Raw genomic sequence first — 18,989 nt, 5'->3', positions numbered from 1 at the left:
AAGAGCAGTGAGGGATAAACGAAAAGTCACCTACAAAGGAGACCCAAAAAGAATAAGCTCAGACAACTTGGCAGACACCATGCAGGCAAGAAGGCAATGGGATGATATATTTAAAAAACTGATGGAAAAAAAATTGCCTGCCAAAAATCATATATCCATGAAAACTGTCTCTTAAATATGAAGGTGAAATCAAGACATTTCCAGATAAACACAAGTTTAGGGAATTCATCAAAACCAAACCAAAACTACAAGAAATACTAAAGGGAGTTCTTTGGTTAGAAAATCAATAATATCAGGTATCAACCCAAGACTAGAACACTGGGCAGAGCAACCAGAAGTCAACCCAGACAGGGAAATCCAAAAAAACAAAGCAAGATTTAAAAAAACAAAACAAAACAAAAAACCAACACAGGGTAACGGTGATGTTATTATATAAAAGAAGACAACATTAAAATAATAAAGAGGGAGTAAGAAATGTAATCATACACCTTCCATAGGAAGAGGAAGATACGGCGATACAAAGAGATAAAAGTTAGTTTTAAATTTAGAAAAATAGTAAATAATAAGGTAACCACAAAGGAGACAAACTCTCCTACTCATCAAAATAAAATACAAGGAAACAATAGAGACTCAGCAGGAACAAAATCAACAACAACAAATGTGAGGAAAGGACAATATATAAAGAAAATCTACTCAGCACATAAAATCAAGTGGGAAAAAGAAACTGTCAACACACAAAAAAAGACATCAAAATGATAGCACTAAATTCATAACTATGCATAATTACCCTGAATGTCAATGGACTGAATGCACGAATGAAGAGACAGAGAGTGGCAGAATGGATTAAAAAACGATATCCATCTATATTCTGCGTACAAGAGACATACCTTAGACATAAAAAAAAAAATTTTTTTTTTAGACATAGAGACGCAAAAAAATTAAAACTCAAAGGATGGGAAAAAATATATCAAGCAAACAACAATCAAAAAAGACCAGGAGTGGCAATATTAATTTCTGACAAAATAGACCTTAAAGTTAAATCCATCAGAAAGGATAAGGAAGGACACTATATAATCATTAAAGGGACAATACACCAAGAAGATACAACCATATTAAATATTTATGCACCCAATGACAGGGCTGCAAGATACATAAACTCTATCAGCATTGAAAAGTGAGATAGACAGCTCCACAGTAATAGTAGGAGACTTCAACACACCACTTTCGGTGAAGGACAGGACATCCAGAAGGAAGCTCAGTAAAGACACAGAAGATCTAAATGCCACAATCAACCAACTTGACCTCGTAGACATATACAGAACACTCCACCCAACAGCAACCAAGTGTACTTTCTTTTCTAGTGCAAATGGATCATTCTCTAGAATAGACCACATATTAGGTCATAAAGCAAGCCTTAGCAGAATCCAAAACGTTGAAATATTGCAAAGCATATTCTCTGACCATAAAGCCATAGAAGTGTAAATCAATACTAGGAAAAGCAGGGAAAAGAAATCAAACACTTGGAAACTGAACAATACCCTGCTCAAAAAAGACTGGATTATAGAAGACATTAAGGATAGAATAAAGAAATTCATAGAATCCAATGAGAATGAAAACAATTCCTATCAGAACCACGGCAAAAGCAGTGCTCAGAGGCCAATTTATATCAATAAATGCACACATCCAAAAAGAAGAAAGTGCCAAAATCAAAGAATTATCCCTACAACTTGAACAAATAAAAAGAGAGCAACAAAAGAAACCCACAGGCACCAGAAGAAAACAAATAATAAAAATTAGAGCCGAACTAAATGAAAAATAGAAAACAGAAAAACAATTGAAAGAATTAACAAGACCAAAAGCTGGTTTTTTGAAAAACTCAACAAAATTGATCAACCATTGGCCAAACTGACAAAAGAAAAACAGGAGAGGAAGCACATAACCTGAATAAGAAATGAGATGGGCGATATTACAACAGACCCAACTGAAATTCAAAGAATCATGACAGATTACTATGAAAAACTATACTCAAACAAATTTGAAAACCTAGAAGAAATGGATGAATTCCTAGAAACACACGACCTACCTAAACTAACACAAACAGAGGTAGAACAAGTAAGTAGACCCATAACAAAAGAAGAGATAGAAAAGGTAATGAAAAAACTCCCAACAAAAAAAAGCCCTGGTCCGGACGGCATCACTGCAGAGTTCTACCAAACTTTCATAGAAGAGTTAACACCACTACTACTAAAGGTATTTCAGAGCATAGAAAAGGAAGGAATACTACCAGACTCATTCTATGAAGCCACCATATCCCCAATACCAAAACCAGGTAAAGACACCACAAGAAAAGAAAATTATAGACCTGTATCCCTCATGAACATAGATGCAAAAATCCTCAACAAAATTCTAGCCCATAGAATTCAACAACATATCAAAAAAATAATTCACCATGACCAAGTGGGATTCATACCAGGTATGCAGGGATGGTTCAACATAAGAAAAACAGTTCATGTAATCCATCACATGAATAAAACAAAAGACAAGAATCACTTGATTTTATCAATTGATGCAGAAAAAGCATTTAACAAAGTTCAAAACTCATTCATGATAAAAGCTCTCAGCAAAATAGGAATAGAAGGAAAATTTGTCAACATAATAAAGGGCATTTATACAAAACCAACAGCCAACATCACCCTAAATGGAGAGAGCCTGAAAACATTCCCATTGAGATCAGGAACCAGACAAGGATGCCCTGTATCACCACTCTTATTCAACTTGTGCTGGAAGTCCTAGCCAGAGCATTTAGGCTACATAAAGAAAGGGCATCCAGATTGGCAAGGAAGAAGTAAAAGTATCTCTATTTGCAGATGACATGATCTTATACACAGAAAACCCTAAGGAATCCCCCAGAAAAGTACTGAAACTAATAGAAGAGTTCAGCAGAGTATCGGGATACAAGATAAACATACAAAAATCAGTTGGATTCCTCTACACCAACAAAAAGAACATCAAAGAGGAAATCACCAAATCAATGCCATGTACGGTAGCCCCCAAGAAGATAAAATACTTAGGAAGAAATCTTACCACGGATGTAAAAGACTTATACAAAGAAAACTACAGTACACTTCTGCAAGAAACCAGAAGAGACTTACGTAAGTGGAAGAACATACCTTGCTCGTGGATAGGAAGACTTAACATTATAAAAATGTCTAAGTCTACCAATAGCGATCTATACATTTAATGCAGTTTTGATCCAAATCCCAAGGACATTCTTTAATGAGATGGAGAAACAAATCACCAATTTCATATGGAAGGGAAAGAGGCCCCAGATAAATAAGGCATTAATGAAAAAGAAGAACAAAGTGGGGGGCCTTACTTTACCTGATTTTAGAACCTATTATACTGCCACAGTAGTCAAAACAACCTGGTACTGGTACAACAACGGATAGATGGACCAATGGAACAGAATTGAGAATCCAGACATATATCCATTCACATATGAGCAGTTGATATTTGACAGAGGCCCCAAAACAGTTAAATGGGGAAAAGACAGCCTTTTTAACAAAGAGTGCTGGCATAACTGGATATCCATCTGCAAAAAAATGGAACAAGACCCATACCTCACTCTGTGCGCAAAAATGAACTCAAAATGGATCAAAGACCTAAATATAAAATCGAAAATGATAAAGATCATGGAAGAATAAATAGGGACAACATTAGGAGCCCTAATACATGGCATAAACAGTATAGAAAACATTATAAAGAATATAGAAGAAAAACTAGATAACTGGGAATTCCTAAATATCAAACGCCTATGCTCATCCTAAGACTTCACCAAAACAGTTAAAAGACTACCTACAGACTGGGAAAAAGTTCTTAGCTATGACATTTCTGATCAGCACCTGATCTCTAAAATCTACATGATACTGCAAAAAGACAACCCAATTAAAAAATGGGCAAAAGACATGAATAGACACTTCACTAAAGCAGACATTCAGGTAGCTAACAGACATATGAGGAAATGTTCACAATCATTAGCCATTAGAGAAATGCAGGTCAAAACTACAATGAGATTTCATCTGACTCCAACAAGCCTGGCATTAATCCAAAAAACACAAAAGAATAAATGTTGGAGAGGCTATGGAGAGATTGGAACACTTATACACTGCTGGTGGGAATGTAAAATGGTACAACCGCTTTGGGAATTGATTTGGCGCTTCCTTAAAAAGCTAGAAATAGAACTAGCATAGGATCCAGCAATCCCACTCCTCGGAATATATCCTAGAGAAAGAAGAGCCTTTACACGAACAGATATATGCACGCCCATGTTTATTGCAGCACTGTTTACAATAGCAAAAAGATGGAAGCAACCAAGGTGCCCATCAGTGGATGAATGGATAAATAAATTATGGTATATTCACACAATGGGATTCTACCCATCAATAAAGAACAGTGAGGAATCTGTGAAACATTTCATAACATGGAGCAACCTGAAAGGCATTATGCTGAGTGAAATTAGTCAGTTGTAAAAGGACAAATGTTGTGTAATACCACTATTATTAGAACTTAAGAAATAGTTTAAACTGAGAAGAAAACATTCTTTCGTGGTTACAAGAGAGGGGGAGGGAGGGAGGGGGGTAGGGAAGGAGGTTGGCGGGGGCATTCACTTATTAGATAGTAGATAAGAACTACTTTAGGTGAAGGGAAAGACAGCACACAATACCAGGGACGTCAGCACAATTGGACTAAACCAAAAGCAAAGAAGTTTCCTGAATAAACTGAATGCTTTTGAATGCCAGTGTAGCAGGGGCTGGGGTCTGGGGACCAGGGTTTCAGGGGACATCTAAGTCAATTGGCATAGTAAAATCTATTAAGAAAACATTCTGCATCCCACTTTGAAGAGTGGCGTCTGGGGTCTTAAACGCTAGCAAGCAGCCATCTAAGATGCATCAATTGGTCTCAACCCACCTGGATGAAAGGAGAATGAAGAACACCAAGGACGCAAGGCGATTACGAGCCCAAGAGACAGAAGGGGCCACATGAACCAGTGGCTACATCATCCTGAGACCTGAAGAACTAGATGGTGCCTGGCTATAACTGATGTCTGCACTGACAGGGAACACAACAGAGAACCCCAGAGGGAGCAAGAGAGTAGTGGGATGCAGACCCCAAATTCTCATAAAACCAGACTTAATGATCTAACTGAGACTAGAAGGACCCCGGTGTTCATGGCCCCCAGGCCTTTTGTTGGCCCAGGACAGGAACCATTCCAGAAGCCAACTCTTCAGACATGGATTGGACTGGACAGTGGGTTGGAGAGGGATGCTGGTGAGGAGTGAGCTTCTTGGATCAGGTAAACACTTGAGACTATGTTGGCATCTCCTGCCTGGAGGGTAGATGAGAGGGTGGAGGGGGTTAGAAGCTGGCGAAATGGACACGAAAAGAGAAAGTGGAGGGAGAGAGCGGGCTGCCTTATTATTGGGAGTGCGTAGCAAGGTGTATATGGGTTTTTGTGTGAGAGACTGACTTGATTTATAAACTTTCACTTAAAACACAATAAAAATTATTTTAAAAAAAAAAAAGCAAGTTTAAACCATGGGTGGTTTAACATTTTCTAACATATGAATACTTATTTTGGTTTTCCAGATTGCTTTTATTTTATTTGCATTGCAAATACTTTTTTCTGAGACTTAAAATTGTTTGCTATTGAATATTCTCCACTGTCAGTTTTCTTAGTTTTATTGGTTCATTAAAAATAATTGAGCAAAATGTTATCATAAAGTTTGATTCTGTCTCCCACATATTTTTCCGTTTATCTGTAACTACTCTATAGGACAGACACAGTACTTGAAATTTTCCCTGAATAGATCCCAGTATTTAGTTCTGACTTTGATAGATTTGCTCAATGTCTGTTAAGTAAAACGTGCTAGAATCATTAGTTTAAAAACTTCCTGCCAGAATGCATGTGTGTGCGTGTGTGTATTAAATATGTCATTCCAGAAGAATACAGTGGCCTTATATTGTACTGGCTGACTGGATGAATGGGCAAATAAATGAAAAGTTTGTATATGTGTTTTCTGTGTGTGTATGTGTGTGATAATGGTGATGTTACAGAGAGGCGACAACAGAAGGAAGACTTCAGGGTGAACAAAAAAAAAAAAAACTTATTAAAAATCATTCATTTTTATTTTATTTGCTTATATAAAATGTTATATGCCTGTTTCTGTAAGTTTGCACAGTATGTTAATCCTGGCATCCTTTAGGAGCCCTGGTGGTGCAGTCGTTAAGAGCTGTTGCTGCTAACCAAGAGATCGGCAGTTCAAATCCACCAACTGCTCCTTGGAAACCCTATTGGGGCAGTTCTGCCCTGTCCTTTGGGGTTGCTATTTGTCAGAATCTAACTCGATGGCAATAGGTTTGGTTTTTTGGTTTAGCATCATCGAAAAATATATATTTAACTCAAGACTTCTCAATGGCTTTTCTTAATATGAAAATATTTTCGTGTTCATAACTGCTGGTTTTGACAATTGAGGAAAAATATAGTTTATTACTTCGTTTCTGTATATACGAGAAGCTAAAATTACTTTTCACTTAACAAACACCAAAGGAAATTCTTCCAGTTCCTTAAAGGATTTCTCTGTGGTACAGGATCAGAGAGGAAACTTGGTGACTAGTAAGATGCTTTTGGGGATTTGATGACCTCAAATGCAGGGAGCCATACCTTAAAAATGTCCCACTGGAGAGGCACACTTTTTAAATCTTTTGATTATATGGTGTCTTATTAAACCTGTTTTTGTCATTCATTCTTGTGGCACTTGATAAACTTCCACCTTATGTTTTCTCTCTGCAGTTAATTGTATTAATCTGCTAGTATGTATGCATATATACGGTTGTAAGCTGATTATTTTAGGGCCTAACTGAGGTGTGGACTGCACTTAAGTATTCCAAAATACATTGAGATTTTTAAGGTAAAATATATTTATTTTGTTTTAGTATCCTTCTTAATAATGCCCAGAATTTTGTTGGATTGTTAAGCCGAAGACTTCATAGAGGAAATGGAAAAGAAATTCCAAGTTTCTTTTTCTTGTAATGACTGATAAAAAAAAAATAAAATTTTTTATATGCTCTATAAATATATTTTTTGTCATTTCTCCCAAAATGTCTTACATTTCTTGTTGCTGTTAGCTGCCATCTAGTTGGCTCCTGACTTGTGGGTGACCCTATTCACATCAAAATGAAATGCTACCTGATCTGTCACTGTGTCTACAATTAGTTGTGAATCAGACCATTGTGATGCATGGGGTTTTCATTGGCTGATTTTCAGAAGTAGACTGCTAGGCCTTTCTTCCTAGCCTGTCTTGGAAGCTGCAGTGAAACCTGTTCAGCATCATAGCAGCACACAAGCCTCCACTGATAGAGAGGGTTGGTGACTGAGCGTGAGGCGCATTGGCCAGAATCAAACCCGTGCCTCCCACCGGAAAGATAAGAACTCTACCACCAAGGCACTTAATGTTTACCTCAGCCAAATCGTATGTGCATACCCATTTTTGACGTCTCTTCTCCAATTTAGAGATGGTTCTGCTATTTTTCCCATCACCTTGCAATTTTATTCTCTGTTCATTAACTAACCAAAGAGACTTTATATATATTCCATCAAGATTTTTAAAAGGTTCCCCCCCGGAAATAAAGAAATAAACCAAAGCATATTGCCATCAGTTGATTCCAACTCATAGCAACCCTTTAGGACAGAGTAGAAGTGCCGCATAAGGTTTCCAAGGCTGTAAATATTTGGGAAGCAGCTTTGGTTAGCAGGTTAGTGCTTTAACCATTGTACCAAGTTTAGATAGGACTAATTCTGGTGCTGATAGTGTTTCTCTATCCTTATTCTTTGTATTTTACACATTTCTTCTCTATTCTTGAAGAGTTTTCTAACCCTAGTTTTTGATGTTTAATTTTGTCAATGTTTTAAAAATTAAACATAAATAATTTCTACTAATTTTCCATAATTTATGAGTCTATGTACATTCTCAGACAATTTTATTTGGAACATTTTACTTTACAAAATACACCTCCTTTCTATTATATTTCACTCTGCTTGCTGGATAGAGATACAAGTCTCACCAGTCTGTAATTATAAGATTATTGTAGTTATGGTAATTATAAGTAGTGGTAATAGTATTCAAATGATCAGTGGCACAGTGGCCATTTCTCATTTTCTTTTCTTTTTATAAGGCTATTACAAGCTTACTGTGGCAAATCTAGGAAGTACAGGAATTTAGAAAGCACTGTTAAGATTTAGGCATACTTGTCTTTTCTCTACCCTTTCCCCTCTTCATGATTGAGATCCTATTGTGCATCAAGTTTTTCTTACTCAGCACTCTTTCATAAATATATTTCATGTTATTGAAAATTTTTAATGTAATTTTTTTGTGTATTACACGATAATTTTCTTAGCCATTCCTTAATGTAAGATCTTAGGTGTTTCTAATACTTCATTATTATACCACAGGATTGAATTTTTTTTTGCATAAGACTGTGTCAACATCTGTGTTTCCATAGAATAGATTCTTAAAAGTGATATTCCTAAATCAAAGTCTGTAAAGGCTTTTAAGCTCTTGATTCATAGTGTTAATTTACTTAAGGAAGATGAAACTGATTTACATTTCCTAGCTGCCAGTGTATCAGAATGTCTAACTGTACCATTGAAAGCTTTGGATTTTTGACTCTTTAAAAATCTTTAATTTTTATTTCTTTGTGTCCTTAGGATATTAAATATTCCCCATGTATTTTCCGGTATTGTATTTCCTTTTTTTAAAAATAAAATGTCTATTTATATACTTTATATTTCACATCTGTTGAGGCTTGATTTTTTTTAACTCCTCAATATATAAGAGTGTTATATAGTATGGATATTAATATTTTGTCATGTTGGCTAAAAACATGTTTGTATATTAGACTGAAATCAGAATTATCATAGGACTGTTACACAAATTTTCTTTCTGTTGGCAATCTTAAATTTGAGATGTAATAATGTGTGTGTGTATATATAGATATACACACACACACACATATTAAATAAAAGTTTTTCTTATTTTTTTGTCAGAGAAAAGTTATGAGTCTAAAATTTGACAGTATCTCCCAGGATCTTAATTTGTAAAAAGCCAAAAAGTATATGGTTCCAGCTCTCAAAGCATTTATAGACTTTATTCAGAATTTGCGTATTTAGGGCGTACACTAATCATTTTTTTTTTTTCTAATCATAGTGTGAGTACCTTAATATGCGTATTTCAAAAAGTATATAATTTATATGCTGTGTTTGGTAATTTAAACATTGTAACATTTAACTGTGTATATTCTAAAAGCTCTTTTTTTTTCAGAGTAATATATAAAAATGTTAGCTAAAGTTCTTTTGCTTTCACTAGAAATAATGATTTGTTTTGTAGATGCATTGTTACAGGCAAATGAATATTTAGTTTGAACTTTGGTTTATAAGTTTTTAATAATTAATAGTATTTATTTTTTTTTTTTTTAAACCATAAAGCTCTGGGTTTTGTAAACTAGGTTGTCACGTTTCTTTGGATGTCATTTTTCTTTCCACCAGGGACTCCTCTGATAAGTGTGCCTCAAATTTTACTATTTTACTTACACCTATCCAAAGGAAAAGAAATACTGCAGACTCCCACTATTTACCTAGGTTTTTGTTTTTTTTTTCTGTAAAATTTTCTGCATGGATGGATGGATATAGATATAAACTAGATAAAAACTCCATTTCCAATAACTTTTCGTAGGAATAATCACTATCCCCATTAACAAAGTAGAAGCAATAATAATAACAAATTCTCTTGGATAATGCAAGAATTTCAGAGAAGATATTTGGTGATTCCTTGGGATCTGTGACCCCAGTTTGAAAAACATCACTTAACTTCTCCATGTTTTAGTATTTTTTTGGAATAATGGTATCTTTTTTTAACCCCTGTTAGGGAGTAGAACTACAAATGTTTGTAAAGAAGTTTGAGGTCCATGTTACTTTTAGAATTTTTTTTGGAGGGGTTGTGGATGGGTTGAGTACCAGTGTTGTTTAGATTTCTTCAGAATTTAAGTTACTCTTCAAGTGTTTTGAGTTTGTATTTTTCCAGAATTTTTAAAATCATCACATACTTCTTGTCTCTGTTTCAGTGCAAATGTCTTCGTAAAACATGCTGAAATCAAGTACGTAACAAAGTCCAGATTTTAATTTACCTGAGAAAAAGAAATAAAATGGAGTTGGGGACCCTTAGGATTCCTTCCAGAAGACCTTACTCTAATGCAGGAGTCAAAACACCTATTCTGTAAAGGGCCAGAGAGTAAATATTTTAGGCTTTGTGAGCCAGACTCTACCCTTGAGTGTGAAAACAGCCATTGACAATATGTAAACGAATGGGCTTGCCTGTATTTGGTAAAACTTTTTTGCAAAAACAGGTGATGTGTAGTTTGCCAACTCCTGTGCTAATGCATGTTTTGGATGATACTGCCTGTGTGTGAACAAGGGCCCACTTATTTAAAAGAAAGAAAAACAAAGTGCTGATCTTGGTAGGAATCTCTCCAGTGGTGGCTTTTGCTGCCACTGTATGTAATATATGCATCCCAAAAACCCTGTGAATGTACCAGTTATAACATTGCTGCTTTCCTATTTACCAATATCTAAGGCCCCTGACCTGCAGATCCTACCCAGCCCAGTTCCTGAGCCAAGGTATTAGTGATCTCAGTCTGCATGGTATTAATCTCTTTTTAGCCCAGTATCCCGGTACCTAGATTGAGTCTATAATTGCTGTAATGCCAGCAAGCTTTAGCCTTCCCCCACCTGTTACCACCCTGTTTGCTCAGACTGAGGACTTGATAACCTGTCTGGGACTGGCAACTTCCTTTTCCTGGAGCCTGGTGAGACTGTAGCCCCTTATACCCAGGCAGAAGCCTTATGCCTCTAGCTCTGTCTTATATAGGGTGGATCTCCAGAAAGCGGTCTTCTAGTATCACCACTAGAAAGATTCCTTCCGTATTACTCCTCCTACCAATGAGATCATTTACAAATTGGTGCTATCTGGCTCAAATTTACATTCTTATTCATAACCCCTTGGACACTGATTTGGCTGCTAGTCACCTCGCTCTGAGGGTAGCCCTAAAGGAACTAATTGCGCAAGCTCCAACCCTGCCCATCCCCAGCCATTTTGCTTAGGGTCTATCAACCCTCACAGCTAAACTCACCCTCCTTCTCTTACTTCTCCCAGTGACAAAGGATCAATAACTCTGAGATAATCACCTGAAAAATAATTGGAATATTTGTGTTGACTATTTTCCACTCCCTTCTTCCTTCCCTTTCTCCATCCCTTCTTATGTCCCTCTCTCCTTCCCTTCCTTTTCCTTTAGTAATTGATGTATGAAAAACTGAGCAATTACAATATTGACAGCAGTTCATTCTTATACATAGTCCACTACTTTTATACAATGTATTTCTGATAAAATGCTTGAGAGCTGAACTCATACATTACCATCGTTTCCTGATACCTAAAATTATGGTTCCTGCTTGTCTTACTGTCTTCATGCTATACAATCCAATGGGCAGGTGAGATTCTTCATTACTTTAGAGCCTGGATAGAGATGGGGCTTCATGGCCAGAATCTGGAGATAATAAATTTAGGCATCATCACTTTCTAAAAGGAAAATTTGGGGACTGACAGCCCCCAGCTCCCTCCCCAGTCTATATATATACAAGCCCCATCTGCTCAGAGGAGGGGTGGGGAAAGGGTAAAAATACCTTTGCTTTCTTTTTGAGTGTTCACCAAGGAGTGCCCTAGTAGTCCTCTCTCCAGGCATACAAACCCTCATAATGAGGCTCTTTTGTCTTCAGATAGCCTAATCAGATGGCAGCTTTGTTAGGCAGGTGAGGGAGGAGGTTTTGTGAGAATGGCTTTAGGATTGTTGGAGGCTGGACTGGTAGGTTTGTGTAAACCAGCTGTTCTAGATATCCATCAAGTAGAGCTGACCCATGAGTTTATGAGCAGTTCTGTGTTCTTTTAGCCTGTGAGCATTCTCTATTCCAGAATTAATATGAATCTGTTTCCATAAACAGTAACAGCATAGTGTCAGTGTCATGAGAGTTTGAGATCATCATTCGACAAAAGATAGAGAAAAAACCAAACTCAAAAAAGGTAATCAATATAGGAATATCACATTGTGTAAGAAAATGAGTTGCTTGGAAGTCGAATGTGTTAAAGTTAATTTCTGCCTGTAAGGTAAACCATAAATGACATGGAAAGCGGAGAAAAGGAATACTGTGAAATAAAATGGTAAATTTGAGTGTTTTGTGAATTTTAGACTTTTCAATAGAAAACACTGAATTCTGAGTCTCTATGATCTTTCTTGAAGGTAGAAAAATTGTCTTTCTAGTTATGGTCATTGCCTAGCATATACACAAAACATAGCTAAAAAGGTGAATTTATCATTGAATTGATGTGCGGTTAATAAAAAATAGCTGTTATCTGTTATGTTCCGAAATTAAGAAGATGCTGTTGTTAAAGCTTTGGGGAAAAGGGGACAAGATAACTTTGTAGCATTATTTTAACTGGGTAGATTTATAGACATTTAATAATTTTAAATGCCATTGTATTAATAGGTATTTTTTATATTACTTTATATTCATGATGAAGCCTCATCTATCACTACCTCCTCATTTTAGTATTTAGTATTTTTCTCAACAATTTGAAACAGTTTTTAGATATAGCATATATTTAGGGGTGGATTAACCAGTAAGCAGGGTATGCACAGGTTTACATTAAGCAAAGTATGCACTGGTTTACGTGTGTTGATTTACTAATCTGTAATGAACAATTTCACATGGGCTCTATCTCTGATTGGCAAAAATCAGGTGAAATTGTGCCTTACAGATTAGTGAGCAAGCACAGGTAAACATGTACATACCTTGCTGACTGAGTAATCCATCCCTGTATGTATACCATGTCTTTTCTCACCTCTAGACCGTGCTTAAATTGTTCCTTTAATGCAGAATGTACTTCCCTTTCCTAACCTTGTCTAATTATCACTTATTATTTAAGATTTGGCTTGGACCTCACTGTCAAAAAGACTTCTTTTGCCCTTCTTCAGTGCATTTATGGCATCCAGCCATACAAGAGGTGCATCTATAGAAAGTACAAGTTTTGTTCTCTGTCATTGTAATAAGTTTTCTGGGAACACCTAGAGAGCAAAAGTGGTATTCCCAGCACCTAACACAGAGCGTGACATGTAGACATGCTCAATAAATACTTGTTGACCTGAATAATGCGCACCTTGTAAAAAAAACTAGCATAGCAGCACTGACAAACATAGAAGGTGCACGTTATTTGTGTAAAAATATGGTATATAAACTAGGCAGCATTAAAAAAAAAAAAACAAACCTGCTGGCATCGAGTCAGTTCCAACTCATGGCAACCCCGTGTGTTACGGAGTATACGCCATACGATTTCCTTGGATGTAATCTTTACAGATGCAAATTGCAAGACCTTTCTTCCGTGTCATGGCTGGGTGGATTCAAACGGCCAACTTTTAGGTTAATAGTCGATTGCAAACCATTTCTGCCATCTAGAGACTTTAGGTAATATTGTTGTGGTTGTTAGGTGCTATCGAGTCAATTCCAACTCACAGCAACCCTATGTACAACAGAACAAAACACTGCCCAGTCCTGCGCCATCCTCACAATCATTGTTACTCTTGAGCCCATTGTTGCAGCCACTGTGTCAGTCCATCTTATTAGGAGTCTTCCTCTTTTTCGCTGACCCTCTACCAAGCATGATGTCCTTCACTAGGGACTGGTCCCTCTTGATAACATGTTCAAATAATGTTAGAAAAAGTCTCACCATCCTTGCTTCTAATGGGCATTCTGGCTGTACTTCTTCCAAGACAGATTTGCTCATTCTTGTGGCAATATTGCTTATGGTAAAATTGACCCCTAATTGGTAAGCTTATCTTGACTGGTAGCACTATAAGTAACTGGTAGGAAAATGTATCTGTGGTAACTCATGTAAGTGGACATGCCCCTTGAAGGGATTCTGGAACCTATGTCTATGGAGTAGTTTATGAGATTAGCTCTGATGAGGCGTGAGGCCACTAAGTCAGTGCAGCTCCCTTACCTGCTTGATGTGAATCTTATCTTGTACCTAAGCCATCATCTTGGGGGCCGGAGAAGAAAACTCCCAGGTGGCTGTATGAACCAGTATGTGGACTGCTTGCTGCAAGGACTCTTGAAGAAGAGGAACATCGGATACTACCCTATTGGCAAGCAATTGTCCATGTCTTGTAGTGTTCTAGTAGACTGGTGCCCAGGGCAGCCTGTGATTGTCCTGTGAGTCTGCATATTTAGTTGAACTTAAGAAGAACCCTTTGTGGGCATTCCAGACCTAGATACCCTTTGCTTCCTGGATCTTATTATGAGAGAAAATATATTGAAATAACAAAAGCAAAGATCTTGATTGTTATTTTGCTGTGATGCTACCTCTTTATGATCATAGTACCCATATTTTTTGAGTAATGTTTCTAAGAGCTCTTTCCACGCTAAATTTATATAGCACGTATATTTCCAGCAAGTAGCTTCTGCTGGAGGAGGCTTGATGTGGCTGTATATTCCGCTATTTGTTCATTCATCAAATATTCCCACTGATGGTGTATTGATAGGTTCCTTTTTTGTTTTTTTTTAAGCTTTAGGTATCATCTTAAGTAGTGAGGAGGTGAAGGGTGAAACTGTCATTAAGTAATATTTAGTGGGTATCTTATTTCACTTTTCACCCTATTTCTCTGTATTTTTTCTTACTATTTTACTAACGGAGTTATTCAAGTCTTTTATTTGTGATTTGACCTTTGAGATCATTTATAAGGAAACTTTTCAGTCCCTGATTATAATTTTGTGTGTGTGTGTGTCTGTGTGTGTGCTTTAGGTGCAAGTGTACGGTGCAAATTAGTTTCTCATTCAAAAATGTATACGCAGATTGTTTTGTGACATTGGTTGTAATCCCCGCAGTGTGTCAGCATTCTCCCCCTTTCCACTCTGGGTTCCCTGTGACCATTCATCCAGTTTCCTGTCCCTTCTTGCCTTCTTGTCTTTTCTTTTGGGCTGGTGTTGCCCATTTGATCTCGTATACTTGATGGAACTAAGAAGCACATTCCTCACATGTGTTATTGTTTGTTTTATACGCCTGTCTAATCTTTGGCTAAAAGGTGGCCTTTGAGAGAGGCTTCAGTTCCGAGTTAGCAGGATATCTGAGGGCCGTAGTCTCAGGGGTTCTGGTTATAATGTTAAGTGATCTGTTGTTGCCAGTAGGTAAGGGAAAATATCACAGGTTTTGAAGAATTAAAAACACTTTAGACTAAAACCCACTGTCTCAGCTAATGGAAGAATCACTTGTTTAAATTTTTTCCATATTACAAAAACAATGAATTTTCTCTTTCAAAAAAATGTAATGTATGGATAAACAAGAAAAGTGTTTCAAAATGTGTAATTCCATTGTTCAGAGATACAGCTAGCATATGTGTTTTTCATTCTACACCTTATGTTGCTCTTTATGTGTATAGAGATAAAGAGAAAAGGAGGAGGAAGAGAGAGAGGTGTATCTATTTCTATTTTATTTTTAAAAATAGGATCAAAATGTGCATATTATTATGCAATATTTTTCCCTTAATATACCATGAATGATTTTTTTATACCATGAATATGTTTTGATGTCAACATATATTCAGTGTGGTTTTAAAAACTAGAATAGAGTTCTTTTAAATGTAATACCGTAATTTATTTGACCAGTCCACTTTTGTTGGCATTTATGTTTTTTCTTTAATGACACGAATTTCTTCTACTAGCTCACAGCGAATGATCATCTAGCCAGGTTTTTTTTTTTTTTTTTTTCCTGGATGTAACATTTGTGTAAGTGCCACCTTATAGTATGTTACCATGTTTAGCATCTTTGTCACGATACTGGATAATAATGAGCTTGTGGGGAAACTGAAACAGGTAATTCCTGTTTATACAAACCCATATACAAACCATTGTAAAACCAAGTTTCCTTTATCTATTCAATGTCTTCATTAATTAAATAATAAAATACTTAATAAGACATCAGAGGACAAAGGCATGTGATACTTCCCTGAAGACTTCTCTCAACAATGGCATAGCACTCCATTTGCGGGCCAAGGTTGTTAAGCTAGCAGTTCCTGTATGTGATGATAAAATATATGTATGTGTGTGTATGTTAAACAAACACACACAAAAAAAAAAACCCATTGCCTTTGAGTAGATGCCAACTCATAGCAACCCTATAGGAGAGAGTAGAGCAGCCCCATAGGGTTTCTAAGGAGCAGCTGGTGGATTTGAACCACTGAAAAACCAGGGCTTCTCTGTGTGTGTGTGTGTGCGCACGTGTGTGTATTCCATTTCAGTGATTTGAAATCAGTAGTGTACTACTAGTAGAAGAGAGTACTAATCCCATCTTCTTTATGCAAAAATATCACATTTGTTAAACTTAATATAAATTATTAAGAGAGCCCCTGTAAAGATAGAAATAAAAAGTTCTCAGGCAAAATGACCATTCTGTTTTCATCATGGAGGAACCAAGTTTCTTTGATGGAAAAGTTGGTAGTATACAAGGTACGAAAGTTTGAGGACCATATCACCAGTTCACATTTCACTGCCTTGTCCACATGTGTATTTTGGGAGTCTTTTGTATAATTTGGGAACCTTTTGTTCATTGCTTTGTTAAACTTCATGCCATTCTTATCAAGTATCTAGCACGTTCTAGATTGTTAGAATTACAGAAGTCTGGCGACTTCATTAGTGTAAAAATAGGAAATACAGAAATAACATTAAACAGGATCTTAATACTGTTTTATTTATAACAGTCTTTGTAAATGAAAATAAGAAATAATTATAATAGTACCATAAATTAATAATAGTTCCAAGTAAAGGAAAAATTTAACAAAGTAACAAGAGACATACATATATGTTAAAATATTGAGAACCATTTTTGTTCAAAGTTAAAAATCGCTAATACTGGCCTAGTAGATTATGATATTCTCTCCCTTTCTAACAAACTCCAACTCTTACATATAAAAATATATGTGATGTAGACATTCATATAAATTATGTATTTATCTCTCTATACATGTATATGGGTATAGGTGTGGACTTATATTTGTGTGCATGTAAGTGTGTGAATAGTTAGCAGGAGGTTACAATTATTGAGGCAGGCACTGTTCAAAGTTGTTTTATATTCTCATTTAGTCCTCCTAATAACCCAATAAATACTATTACTATCCCCTTTTTCTTACGTGAGGAAACTGACCAGTAGAGAGAAGCTTTTCCAAAGTCACAAAGCCAAGCCCATTGCCATTGAGTCAGTTGTGACTCATAGCAGCTGGTGGACTCAGACTGCCAACCTTTTGGTTAGCAGCCAAGCCCTTAACCACTGTGCCACCAGGGCTCCAAATAATAGACCTTGGTACTCAAACTGAGGTCTCTCAGTGGTTTATGGTATTGTAGCTAATATATATAGTCCCAATATGTTTCTACCTGTCAAAGATTCTCTCTTCATTAAAGAAGATCTGAGATATTTTCTGATAATTCAGCATTACCTATTTCTCTTGAGTTCTTTCAGACTGCCCTCTGTCTTTAACTCTTTTATTACTATTGGATTAAAGGTATACAGCTGATTTTTATGCCTCTGGACCTCAGAAAAACCAAACCAAATCCACTGGGCCTCAGAGGTAAGGGGTTATTCCTGTTCTATGCATTTAGCATCAAGGTGGGTCCCTTTTGAAATGTGTGAAGCTCAGCAGACTGGAGTTGGAGCCTCATTGTTGTGTAGGTTGAACATTCTGTTAGGTGACTGGATGTGTTATTTTTATAAAATTTTGCCCTTTTTTCTCTTTATTTCTGTGAGATAAAGTTTGCAAGCATAATTATGGCTTTCTTGTGTGATAGTTAGAGAGCACTGATGGATTTGTTTTGGTTTTTCTATGTCATATGTGAAAAACCAGGGTTCTTCATGTAGCCTAGTGGAAAAGCTCCTGCAATAAATAATCTCTATAGCAATAAATAATCTCTATAGGGTCGCTATGAGTCGGCATCGACTCAACGGCACTGGGTTTGGTTTTGGTTTTGGTATGGCTCTCATTGGTATATTGTCATACCACAGGTTGGTGGCACCAGAGTGCCACTTGCCTCATTGGTGGCTTGTATTACTAGATCATAATTTCTCAAAATCCGTATTACCAACCAAAAATTTAAAGTTAGTAAGCATGCATGCTAATACTGAAAACACATGCCATTAAAAAAAAAAAAAAAATTGAGAAGAAATGTAATAACTAAATGCATCTCAGTTGTTAAACACTTTTAAAGAACAAAGCTCATTTTTTGTCCTACAAATTTTTTATACAGGCTGTTTTATTGGATAACTTTTTTTTAGTTGAAAATGGAATAAAAACTGAGCATACTCTTAGTTCTGCAGTCTTTTTTTGGTAATTGTCATGGATTGAATTGTCCCCAAAATACGTGTCATCTTGGTTAGGCCATGATTCCCAGTATTGTGTGATTGTCCACCATTTTGTCATCTGATAGGATTTTTCTATGTGTTGTAAATCCTACCCCTATGATGTTAATGAGGCAGGATTTGAGGCAGTTACATTAAAGAGTCAGGACTCAATCTAAAAGATTAGGTTGTATCTTAAGTCAATATCTTTTGAGATATGAAAGAGAGAACTGAGCAGAGAGACAGGGGGACCTAATTACCTCATTACCTTCTCATTCAGGCAAGAAGAGCTGGGACCGTGCATCCTTTGGACCCAGGCTTCCTGCGCCAGGAAGGTCCTGGACCAGGGGTAGATTGATGACAAGGACCTTCCTCCAGAGCTGACAGACAGAGAAAGCCTTTGCCTGGAGCTGGTCCCCTGAATTCGGACTTCTAGCCTGCTAGACTGTG

General features: G+C 36.5%; 1 protein-coding gene across 40 annotated transcripts in view; it reads left to right on the top strand.

Moving 5' to 3' along the window:
• MBD5 (methyl-CpG binding domain protein 5) overlaps positions 1 to 18,989 on the top strand; it is a 444,773-nt gene that overhangs the window by 47,106 nt on the left and 378,678 nt on the right. Inside the window, exons 1-2 of one of the 40 annotated variants that reach the window (XM_064287195.1) lie at positions 4,662 to 17,775; positions 18,820 to 18,986. The exons of 38 other annotated variants lie outside the window; for them this stretch is intronic. The gene's annotated coding sequence lies outside the window, so the exon portion shown is untranslated. Of the gene's footprint in view, positions 1 to 4,661; positions 17,776 to 18,819; positions 18,987 to 18,989 lie in introns of those variants that run through there. One more of the 40 variants, XM_064287196.1, reaches the window with a different exon arrangement.

Source organism: Loxodonta africana, chromosome 6 (assembly GCF_030014295.1).
Source record: "Loxodonta africana isolate mLoxAfr1 chromosome 6, mLoxAfr1.hap2, whole genome shotgun sequence".
Lineage (NCBI taxonomy): Eukaryota > Metazoa > Chordata > Mammalia > Proboscidea > Elephantidae > Loxodonta > Loxodonta africana.
Note: the sequence above shows the minus strand (reverse complement) of the source record. Positions and strands in the feature narration are given on the sequence as shown.